General features: G+C 40.1%; 1 pseudogene; it reads left to right on the top strand.

The window, feature by feature from the left end:
* The first annotated feature begins 2870 nt into the window (after window positions 1-2870).
* Window positions 2871-10958, top strand: LOC127218492 (tropomyosin alpha-3 chain-like; annotated as a pseudogene).
* The last annotated feature ends 211 nt before the right edge of the window (window positions 10959-11169 follow it).

Raw genomic sequence — 11169 nt, 5'->3', positions numbered from 1 at the left:
TGATTTTTAGAAAATTGGGAATCAATCTACCTCAAAAATTCAGCATTACCTCTCTCAGGCATATACACAAAGTATGCTCAATCACACCACAAGGATACTTTTTCAACTATGTTCTTTATGCATAATATCCAGGACATAGAAGCAACCTAGATGCCCTTCAACAGAAAAATGAAGAAAGAAAATGTGGCAAATTTGCACAATGGAATATTACTCGGCTATCAGAAACAATGGCATTATGAAATTTGGAGGCATGTGGTTAAAACTAGAAAACATAATTCTGAGTGAGGTGACTCAGACCCAGAACTACAAATGTGGTATGTACTCATTTAAAAGTGAATATTAACTGTAAAGTAAAGGATAACCATGTTACACTCTACCCAGTGTCTAGGTAACAAGGAAACATCAAAGGGGTACAGAGATCTCTTTGGGAATTGCAAATAGGAAAATTATTGGGGTTAGACAAGCGATTGATGGGATTGGACACATTAGGGATCAGGTTGAGGACTGAAAAATGGGGAGAACACTGGAAGACATAACTGGAAAGTAAACCTGATTCAAGGGAAACTCAGGAATATACAAGGGTGACCACAGCTAAGAATCTTAGCAACACTGGATACATAGCTTGAACTGGCAATTTTCTTCGACCAGGCAAGTCTGCCTGTGGAGGGAAGCCACATACCCTTTGACCTACAGTGTGTACCAACTATGTGATTTGTTGTGGTAAGGGTCACACAGAGAGTAGCCAACCAAAGACTGGTCCAGCCTGTGACCCATGCCACTATTCAAGGCTATTTTCGACTTTCTCTTCTACCAGGTTTGGTGTAAATGGACTTATGTTGAGGACGTTCATCTAATTAGCCTTGAGTTTGTGCAACATGGTAGATAGGGATCTATTTGAATTCATTTCCATACCAACATCCATTTATCCCAGCACTATTTGTTGAAGATGCTTTCATGGCTTCCATTGTACAATTTTTGGTTCCTTGCCAAAAATCAGGTATCCTTAGGTGTGTGGATTTGAGTGTGGGACTTTGATTCCATTCCAATGATCAACTTGTGTGTATATATGCAAATACCATGCTGTTTTTATTACTATGGCTCTGTAATAGAATTTGAAGTCATGGATGGTGATATTTCCTCAAGTTCTTTTATCATCCATACTGTTTTAGTTATAATGGGATTCTTATTTTTTATATGAAGTTGAGTATTGTTATAATTAAAGTATTAAAGATCCAGGCTTGATGCTCTCTCAAGGTCTGGGCTTGGAACTAGACTGCAGGTATGTAGGATTTTCGTAAAAGGGTCTGAGGGCAAGAGGGAAATAAACTAGCTCATATATGCATTCTTTTCTTGGCTCTTTATACTTCAAGAAAATGCCTGTCCCAAAAAGTTCTCTCTCAAAAGCTCTCTTTAAGATTTGTCTCCAAAAGCTCTCTCCTCAACAGTTCTTTCTCTAAAAGCTCTTAAAAACTCTCTTAAGTTCTAAAAGTTCTTCCTAAAATTTCTCTAAAATTTCATTGGTCTAAAAATTCTCTAAAAGTTTTTGTAAAATTATCCCTAGGTCCCTATAAAATGTCTGTAAAAGTTCATTTTTCTAAAAGTTCTCCTGAGGTCTTTTTTCCTACCTTACAAGGCTTCTATTTTTAATACCCACATTTAGCAACTTTTTGACAATAGGGCATGCATATCTCTCAAAACCAGGAAGACAGCTAAAATCTTGAGAAAAGCAAGAGTCTCATGTCTCTCTCCTGGATGTGATTTGCAAAATATCCTGGAAGACTTAAGTCTCAGAGGGTACATGGCTTAAAAACTCTTGCTGTTGACTGATTAAAGTGGGTTTCTCAGTTCAATACCAAAAAATAAAAAAAAATCTAAAGCTATGTAATGTTAGAGTTTGGGCTGCAGCTCTTGCTGCTGTCTGCCCAGGGAGGAGGAATTTCCTTTCTCTGGGGCCTATTTGAGAATACAAGGCACCCAGTATAAACTCTATATAAGCCAAGTTATTAGTAACAAATATTCTGGAGTTGATAGCTTGTATAATAATCGCTACTTCTATAATAAACTGTAAAGTACATCAGCATTGTTCTTTCAAGATTTGTAAAGAATTCTGCTATAATTTTAATGGGGATTGCATTGAATCTGTAGATTGCATTTGATAAGATGGCCATTTTTTACTATTTGAATACTACTGATCCATGAACATGGGAGATATTTCCAACTTCTGTTATCTTCTCTAAGTTATTTCTTCAAAGACATGGAGTTGTTATCATACAGGTCTTTCACTGGTTTGCTTAGAATTATCCCAAGATATTTTATATTATCTGTGGCTATTATGAAAGGTGTTGTATCTATTTCCTTCTCAACTCACCATTTGTACATAAGAATACAGCATTTTTTGCTTTTTTTTTTTTTTTTTTTTGTTATTCTTGAATCTGTCCACTTCACTAAAGGGGTTTATCAGCAGTAGGGGCCTCTGTTATAATTTTTAGCATTGCTTATGTATACTGTTACATGATTATCAAAAAGGGATTCTTTGACTTCTTCCTTTCCAATTTACATCTTCTTGATCTCATTTTTGTTTTATTATTCTAGCTAGAACTTCAAATTCTATACTGAATATATATTGAGATAGTGGGTAGTATTTTCTTGTTGAGTTTCTCTCCATTTAATATGATGTTGGCCATTGGTTTGCCATTTATAGCTTTTATTATGTTTAGTTATTTTCTTTGAATACAAAATCAACATCAAAAAGAGGAAATCACTGTTATAAGAATCACTGTTATAAGAATTAACTGTTGAGAAGGAGAAGCTGCTACAACGCAGAGCAGAGGAGGTAGCAACAGAATTCCAGAAACAGTTGGGTGGGAACCATGCCTGAGATCACCACCATTGAGGCAGTGAAGCACACGATCCAGGTTCTGCAGCAGGCGAATGATGCCTAGGAGAGGGCCGAGCATCTCCAGTAGAAAATGAAGGGAGAACAGCGGGCCAGGGAGCAGACCTAATCTGAGATAGCCTCCTTGAATGGTTGAAGAGAGATGAACCATGCTCATGAGCCCCTTGCCACTGCCCTGCAGAAGGTAGAGGAAGCAGAAAAGGCTGATGAGAGTAAAAGAGGTAAGAAGATGATTGAAAAACAAGCTCTAAAGATGAATTAAAGATGGAACTACAAGAAATAAAGCTAAAAGAAGCCATACACATCGCAGAAGGGGCAGATAGGAAGTATGAAGAGGAGGCTCATTAGTTGGTGATTATTTTTTTTTATTTTCTTTTTTTAAATTTAATTTATTATTTTACATTTCAATCTCAGTTGCCTATCCCGCCCTCTCTCACTTTTACCCTCTCTGCCCCTCACATGAACCCAAACCACCCTCCCATCCCATCCCCCCACACCAATTCCATATGTAGGGGAATGCCATCCAGTTGGGGTCATGTAGACCTGACAGGTCATGTGAAGTAGAGAATAGGGCTTCTCTCTTGTTTCTAGGTTAGGGCAGTTATCCCTCCATGGGGGATGTTTTCGCAAGGTCACTTTGTGTACCAGGCATACACCCTAGCCCCACTGCCTGAGGTCCCTTAGACTGCCCAGTCCTTCTGGCTGAGACCCATAGTCAGGGGGCACTGAATCAGTCCCATGCTGGCTTCCCAGCTGTCAGACTGGGAGCCCATTAGTTCCTCCTTGTTCAGGTAAGCTGTCTCTATGTGTTTCTGCAGTCTGGTCTGTCTTCTCCATCTGCATCTGGGTTCTAGTTCAACTCACTGTTTATGTATGGGTATTTGCTCCAGTTTCCAAAAGGTATTAGATGAGGGCTCCATGGATAAGTTAGATGTCGATCTCACTATCTGGGAAGGGCATTTATGGTGGCCTTTCCACAGATGCTCAAATTGTTAATTGGCAGCAGTCTTGTAGATCTCTAGACCTGTCTTTGGTTCAATTTTATCTTCAAACCAATATTGGCTCCCTCTTTTATGATCTCTCTCTCTCTCCCTCTCTCTCTCTCTCTCCCTGTTTCTCTCCCTCTCTTGTATTCCTAACAGGGCTCAGTCTTCCTAGTCGCATATGTTTTCCTTTCCTCCCCCTAGTTTTCTACGACTTTTCTCTCCATTCACTGCCCCCCCCCACTTCCCCTGTGTTCTGGGGGACTTGTCCCTTCCCGGTTCTGTGAGGGAATTTATATGAATTTCTTAGACTACACCATGTATCCTAGTTCCTATGGTGGTGTGAATTATAGGCTGGTGATACTTTGCTCCAAGTCTAAAGTCCATACAGAGTGAGTACATACTGTGTTTCTGTTTTTGTGACTGGGTTACCTCATTCAGGATGGTTTCTTCAAGTTCCATCCACTTGCTTGCAAATTTCAAGATTCCATTATTTGTTTCTGCAGAGTAGTATTCCATTGTGTAGATGTGCCTCATCTTCATTATCCATTCTTCAATTGAGGGACATCTAGGTTGCTTTCAGGCTCTTACTATTACAAATAGTGCTGCTATGAACATAGTTGAACAGATGTCTTTGTTTCATGGATGTGAATCCTTTGGGTATATACCTAAGAGGGGGATTGCCGGGTCCTGTGGTAAACTAATTCCCATTTTCCTGAGGAACCACCATACTGATCTCCAATATGGCTGTGCGAGTTTGCACTACCACCATTAGTGGAGGAGTGTTCCCCTTGTCCACATCCTCTACAGCATAATTTGTCATTGGTGTTTCTAATTTTAGCCATTCTGGCAGGAGAAAGATGGTATCTCAAAGTTGTTTTGATTTGCATTTACCTGATAGCTAAGGATGTTGAACACTTTCTTAAGTGTCTTTCAGCATTTTTGATTTCCTCTATTGAGATGTCTTTCTTCAGTTCTGTACCTCATTTTTTAATAGGGTTATTTGGTGTTTTGTTGACTAGTTTCTTGAGTTCTTTGTATCATTTGGAGATCAACCCTTTGTCAGATATAGGATTGGCGAAAATCTTTTCCCAATCTGTGGGCTGACATTTAGTCATGTTGACTGTGTCCTTTGCCTTACAGAAGCTTCTAAGTTTGAAGAGGTCCCATTTATTAATTGTTTCTCTCAATGCCTGTGCCCCTGGGGTTATGTGAAGGAAGCAGTCTCCTATACCAATTTGTTCAAGGGTACCTCCTACTTTCTCTTCTAAGAGGTTCAATGTGGCTGGATTGATGTTGAGGTCTTTGATCCATTTTGGACTTGAGTTTTGTGCATGGCAACAAACATGGGTCTACTTGCAGTTTTCTACACACCCTCCTCCAACTGTATCAGCACCATTTGTTGACAATGCTGTCCCCGCCCCACTGTAAAATTTTAGCAGTTTTGTCAAAAATTAGTTGTTCATAGGTGAGTTGGTTAATATCAGGATTTTCAATTCCATTCCATTGGTCTACTTGTCTATTTTTGTGCCAATACCAGGCTGTTTTCAGAACTATAGCTCTGTAGTAGAGTTTAAAGTCAGAAATGGTGATGTCTCCTGAAGTTCTTTTATTGTATAGGGTTGTTTTGGCTATCCTGGGTCTTTTTTTTTTCCATATAAAGTTGATTATTATCCTTTCAAGGTCAATGAAGAATTGTGGTGGGTTTTTAATGGGGATTGCATAGAATGTGTAGATTGCTTTTGGTAAAATTGCAGTTTTTACTATATTTATCCTACCTATCCAAGAGCATGGGAGATCATTCCATTTTCTGGTATCTCCTTTAATTTTTTTCTTTAGAGCCACAAAGTTCTTATTATATAGGTCTTTTCATTGCTTTACACCTACATACTCTATGTTGGTTGTGGCTATTGTAAAGGGTGATGTTTCTCTGATGTCTTTCTCTGTCTCGCTGTTGTCTGAAAAATGTAGGGCTAATGTTATTTTTTTAGTTTATCTTGTATCCTGTTAATTTGCTGAAGGTGTTTATCAGCTGTAGTAGTTCCCTGGTAGAGTTTATTGTGTCACTTATGTAAAATATCATATCATATGCAAATAGAGACAGTTTGACTTCTTCCTTTCCAGTTTGGATCCCATTATGTTGTCTTATAGCTTTAGCTAGAACTTTCTGAACGATATTGAAGAGATATGGAGAGAAAGGGCAGCCTTGGCTTGTTCCTGATTTTAGTTCTCTTCATTCAGTTTGATGTTGGCAGTTGGTTTGCTGTATATTGCTCTTATTATGTTTAGGTATGTTCCTGTAATCCCTGATCTCTCCAAGACCTTTACCATGAAACAGTGTTGAATTTTGTCGAAGGATTTTTCAGCATCTCGGGAGATAATCATATGGTTTTTCTTTTTCAGTTTGTTCATATGGTGGATCAAGTTGATAGATTTTCATATGTTATACCATAACTGCATTACAGGGATGAAGCCTTCTTGGTCATGGTGGATGATTTCTCTGATGTATTCTTGAATTCGATTTGCCAGCATTTTATTGAGTGTTTTTGCATCGATGATCATCTGGGATATTGGTCTATAATTTAGTTTCTTAGTTGTTTCTTTGTGAGGCTTGGATACCAATGTTATTGTGCCTCATAAAAAGAGTTTGGCAATGAACCTTCTGTTTCTATTTTGTGGAACAGTTTGAGGAGTAGTGGTATTAGTTCTTCCTTGAATGTCTGGTAGAATTCTGCACTGAATACATCTGGCCTTGGAATTTTTTTGGTTGGAAGGCTTTCGATGACTGCTTGTATTTCACTGTGGGTGATAGGTCTATTTAAGTTGTTTGTCTCTTCTTCATTTAATTTTTGAAGTGATAGTGATCCAGAAATTTGTCCAATTCCTTTAAATTTTCAATTTTTGTGGAATACAGGTTTTCAAAGTATAACCTGAAAATTGTCTGGATTTCCTCTGTGTCCATTGTTTTGTTCCTCTTTTCATTTCTTACTTTGTTAATTTGCATGTTCTCTCTCTGATTTTTTGTTAGTTTGGATAAAGTTTTATCAATCTTGTTGATTTTCTCAAAAAACCAACTCTTCATTGCACTGATTTTTTGTATTGTTTTCCTGGTTTCTATTTTGTTGATTTCAGCCCTCAAGTTGATCATTTCCTGGAGTCTACTATTACGGGGTGAGTTTGATTCTCTCTGTTCTAAGGTTTTCAGTTGCAGTGTTAATTCTCTTATGTGACCATCCACTGTTTTCTTCATATGGGCACTTAGTGCAATGAACTTCCCTCATAGCACTGCTTTGAAGGTGTCCCATAAGTTCGGGTATGTTGTGTCCTCATTCTCCTTGAATATCAGAAATTCCTTAATTTCTTTCTTTATTTCTTCTTTGACTCAGGTGTGGTGTAATTGCGCGTTGTTCATTTTCCATGAGTTTGCATGTTTTCTGCTGTTTGTGTTGTTGAATTCCAATTTTTAAGCTTGGTGGTCTGATATGATACAGGGGACTATTCCTATTCTGTTGTATCTTTTGAGGTTTGTTATGCCACCTACTATGTGGTCGATTTTAGATAAGGTTCCATGTGGAGCAGAAAATAACGTATATTCTTTTGTGTTTGATTGGAATGTTCTATAGATGTCTCTTCACCCTAGTTGAGACATAACTTGTGTTTGTTACTTGGTTTCTTTGTTGAATTTCTGATTTGTGGTCCTGTCTAGTGTTGAGAGTGTTGTATTGAATTCTCCCACTATATGTGTGTGAGGTTTTATATGAGCTTTTAGTTTTAGTAACATTACTTTTACGAATGTGGGTGCCTTTGTATTAGGGGCATAGATGTTCAGAACTTAGACTTTGTGTTGATGGTTTTCTCCTGCAATGACTACAAAATGACAGTCTTCATCTCTTTTGATTAATTTTGCTTTGAAGTCTAACTTGTGAGATATTTGGATAGCCATGCCTGCTTGCTTCTTGGTTCCATTTGATTGGAAAATCTTTTCCCATCCCTTTACTTTGAGGTAATGTCTATCATTGAAGCTTAGATGTGTTTCTTGTATGCAGCAGAAGGATGGATTCTGTCTTCGTATCCATTCTATTATCCTGTGTCTTGTTATATGTTAGTTAAGACCATTAATGTTGTGGGTGAGTAAAGTCCATTGATTGTTGATGCTTGTTTGTTTTAGGCTTGTTGTTGGCAGTGGTATTGTGAATATATTTGTTCTGCTTTACCCTTGGATTCTGGTGTAGTTAGATTATCTCTCACCTACATTTTTGTGGGCATAGTTACCTTCCTTGGGTAGGAGTTTTCCTTCCAATACTTATGTAGGGCTGGATTGGTAGATACATATTGAGGTTAAATAAGGATCAGGATAAACAAATAGGCCAAATAGATGTTTATTCATGGAGAAATAACTTACAACCAAGACAGATGAACACCAGCAAGTTTCAATGGATGCTCTCCTGTCTGAGTCATGCCAGCATAAGAGCATTCCCTGGCTCTTCCTCAGACCTCCTTCCACTGGTCACTTCTGCCCATGGTACACTCACCAATGGGAGTGGTCAGTGCCACAGAAGGAGACAAAATAAATACCTTACTACAGATACATATTGGGAAATCTGCTTTTGTCATTAAATATCTTGTTTTCTCCATCTATAGTGATTGAGAGTATTCCTGGTATAGTAGCCTAGGCTGGCATCCATGTTCTCTTAATACATGTAGAACATCTATCCAGCACCTTATGGCCTTGCGGGTTTCCATGGAGAATTCAGGTGTAATTTTGATAGGTCTGCCTTTTTATGTTACCTGTCCTTTTTCCTTCGCTGCTCTTAATATTCTTTATTTATTTTTTATGCTAGTTGTTTTGATTATTACATGTCGAGGGTATTTTTTTTTTCTTTTGTTCAACCTATTTAGTGTTAGGTATGTTTCTTGTATTTTCATTAGCATGTCCTTCTTCAGATTGGGAAAGTTTTCCTCTATGATTTTGTTGAATATGATTTTGGCACCTTTGAGCGGCGCTTCCTCACCTTCCTTTATGCCTATTATTCTTAGGTTTGGCCTTTTCAAGGGGTCCCACATTTCCTGGATGTTTTGTGTTAAGGATTTGTTGGATTTATGATTTTCTTTGGTCGATGAATCTATTTATTCTAGTTTATCTTCTGCGCCTGAGAGTCTTTCTTCCATCTCTTGAATTCTGTTGGCTATGCTTGCATCTGTAGTTACCGATTTTTTACCCTGTTTTTTCTATTTCCCGCATTTCTTTGGTTTGTGTTGCCTTTATTTTCTTTATTTCAGTTTTCAAGTCTTGAATCATTTCCTTCACCTGCTTCATTGTTTTTTTCTTGGCTTTCTGTAATTTCTTTACTTTCCTTAAGGAATTAGTTCATTTCTGCAACCTTTTTGTGTGTTTTTACTTCCATTTCTTTGAGGGATTTTCTTACATCTTCTTTGTGGTCCTCTATCATTTTTATGATGGTAATTTTTAAGTCGTTCCCTTCTGATTCCTCTGTGTTGTTGTGTTCCCTTCTAGTTGGTATAGATTCTGCAGATTCTGGTGGTGTCATGCTTGTCTTTCTGTTGTTAGGTGTTTTCTTGTATTGCCGTCTTCCCATAGCTTCTTCCAGTAATGTTGGTGGGGTCTCTCCCTTTCTCTATGGTACTTCCCTGGAGGGCTTATGTGGGTCAGAGGTTCAATATCTTTAGCTCTGTGTGGTCCCAGTGCTATAGGAGGTCTCTCAGCAGACAGGGACCCAGGGATGGGGTCAGGGATGATGATCTAGTAGAAGTTGCCTGCAAAAACTCAGAGTGGTCCCCCAGAGACAGGAGGGTCTGTGGGATGGGCCCAGGACTCCAGTAGAGGACTGAAGGTGGGGGTCAGAGACCAAGCAGGTTGGAATTATGGGTGGTTCCGCGTGGATAAGCAGGTCTCCTGTGTTCAGATTCACTCCAAGAAGTCCTCCATATTGTGGACTCTATACTATGCCTGGAGCCAATGGCTGGCAGAAGAGGATAATGTTTGGTCTTATACTGGAATATTTCTGCACAGATAGTGGGATCTCACTGGGAACTGGCACTGTCCAGCTGAGGCCTTTTTCTTTAGCAGAGGCACTGCTTTGAATGTCAAGGATCTTACAGGCAGGAACTCAGAGTGGACCCTCCGAGATAGGCGGATGTCTGGGAGGGTCCTGGGACTTCAGCAAAGGACTGGAGGTGGGGGTCAGAGACCAAGCAGGTAGAAATTACAGGTGGTCCCGCATGGGTAGGCAGGTCTCCTTTGTTCAGAGTTTCTCCGAGAAGTCCCTGAAGTAGTGTGGACTGTTGGCTCCATCCTCTGACTCAGTGCTCAACCAGAGTGGCAGGACAGTGGGCAGGGAAGGGCAAAGTGTACGGGAGACAGCCTCGAGTTGGGGATGGGTGGGGGTGTATCAGAACTCCAAGGGTGCTCTCGATGGGGATAGGACACAGGATCAGAGGGATCAGGGGCCAACGCAGGGAGTTGGGGGGAGGTTGTAGGGGAGAGGCAGCCCCAATTGGACCCATACTCACCTCTAGCCAATGGCTGGCTGAAGAAGACAAAGGCTGGGCTGATCTCTGGGAAGGGGGCCCGGGACACCAGCAGAGTACTGGAGTTGGGGGTCAAAGACCATGCAGGTGGAAATTACAAGTGGTCCCACATGAATAGGCAGGTCTCCTTTTCTAGTTGAAGGAGACTTGGAATGCACGGAGGAACAAGCCGAGCTGACAGAGTCCTGTTGTGGAGAGATGGATGAGCAGATCAGACTGATGGAACAAAACCTGAAGTGTCTGAGTACTGCTAAAGTATTCTCAAAAAAGAAGACAAGTATAACGAGGAGATAAGGATTCTCACTGAAAAATTCAAGGAGGCAGAGACTCGAGCTGAATTCACTGCAAGATCAGTAGCCAAACTGGAAAAGACCATTGATGACTTGGAATATAAGCTGAGGTGCACCAAAGAGGAGCACCTCTGTACACAAAGGAAACTGGACCTGAATCTGCCAGACCGGAACGAGATGCAGAGCACCCCCAGACCCTGCCCTGCGACTGCTCCTCCCTCGGACCCTGACTCCAACTGAGGCCAGCCTGCCTGAAGCTGACCTTGAAACTGAAGGCTGATCTTTTTAACAGGAGTCTGCTTTCCCCTCCTGCCACTCCTGTCTACCCCCTCATTTCTTTTTCATAAAACTATGTCAGCCTCTTCCCAGAGTTCCAGCTGTAGTGGCTGAGCACATTTGGGAACATTATTTAAGGGAATGTGAGCGAAATGCAGTGTCTTCAGGTCACTTG

The sequence above is a fragment of the Phodopus roborovskii genome, unplaced genomic scaffold, assembly GCF_943737965.1.
Source record: "Phodopus roborovskii unplaced genomic scaffold, PHOROB, whole genome shotgun sequence".
NCBI classification, from domain to species: Eukaryota; Metazoa; Chordata; class Mammalia; order Rodentia; family Cricetidae; genus Phodopus; species Phodopus roborovskii.
This window is presented reverse-complemented; position numbering and strand designations above follow the sequence as displayed.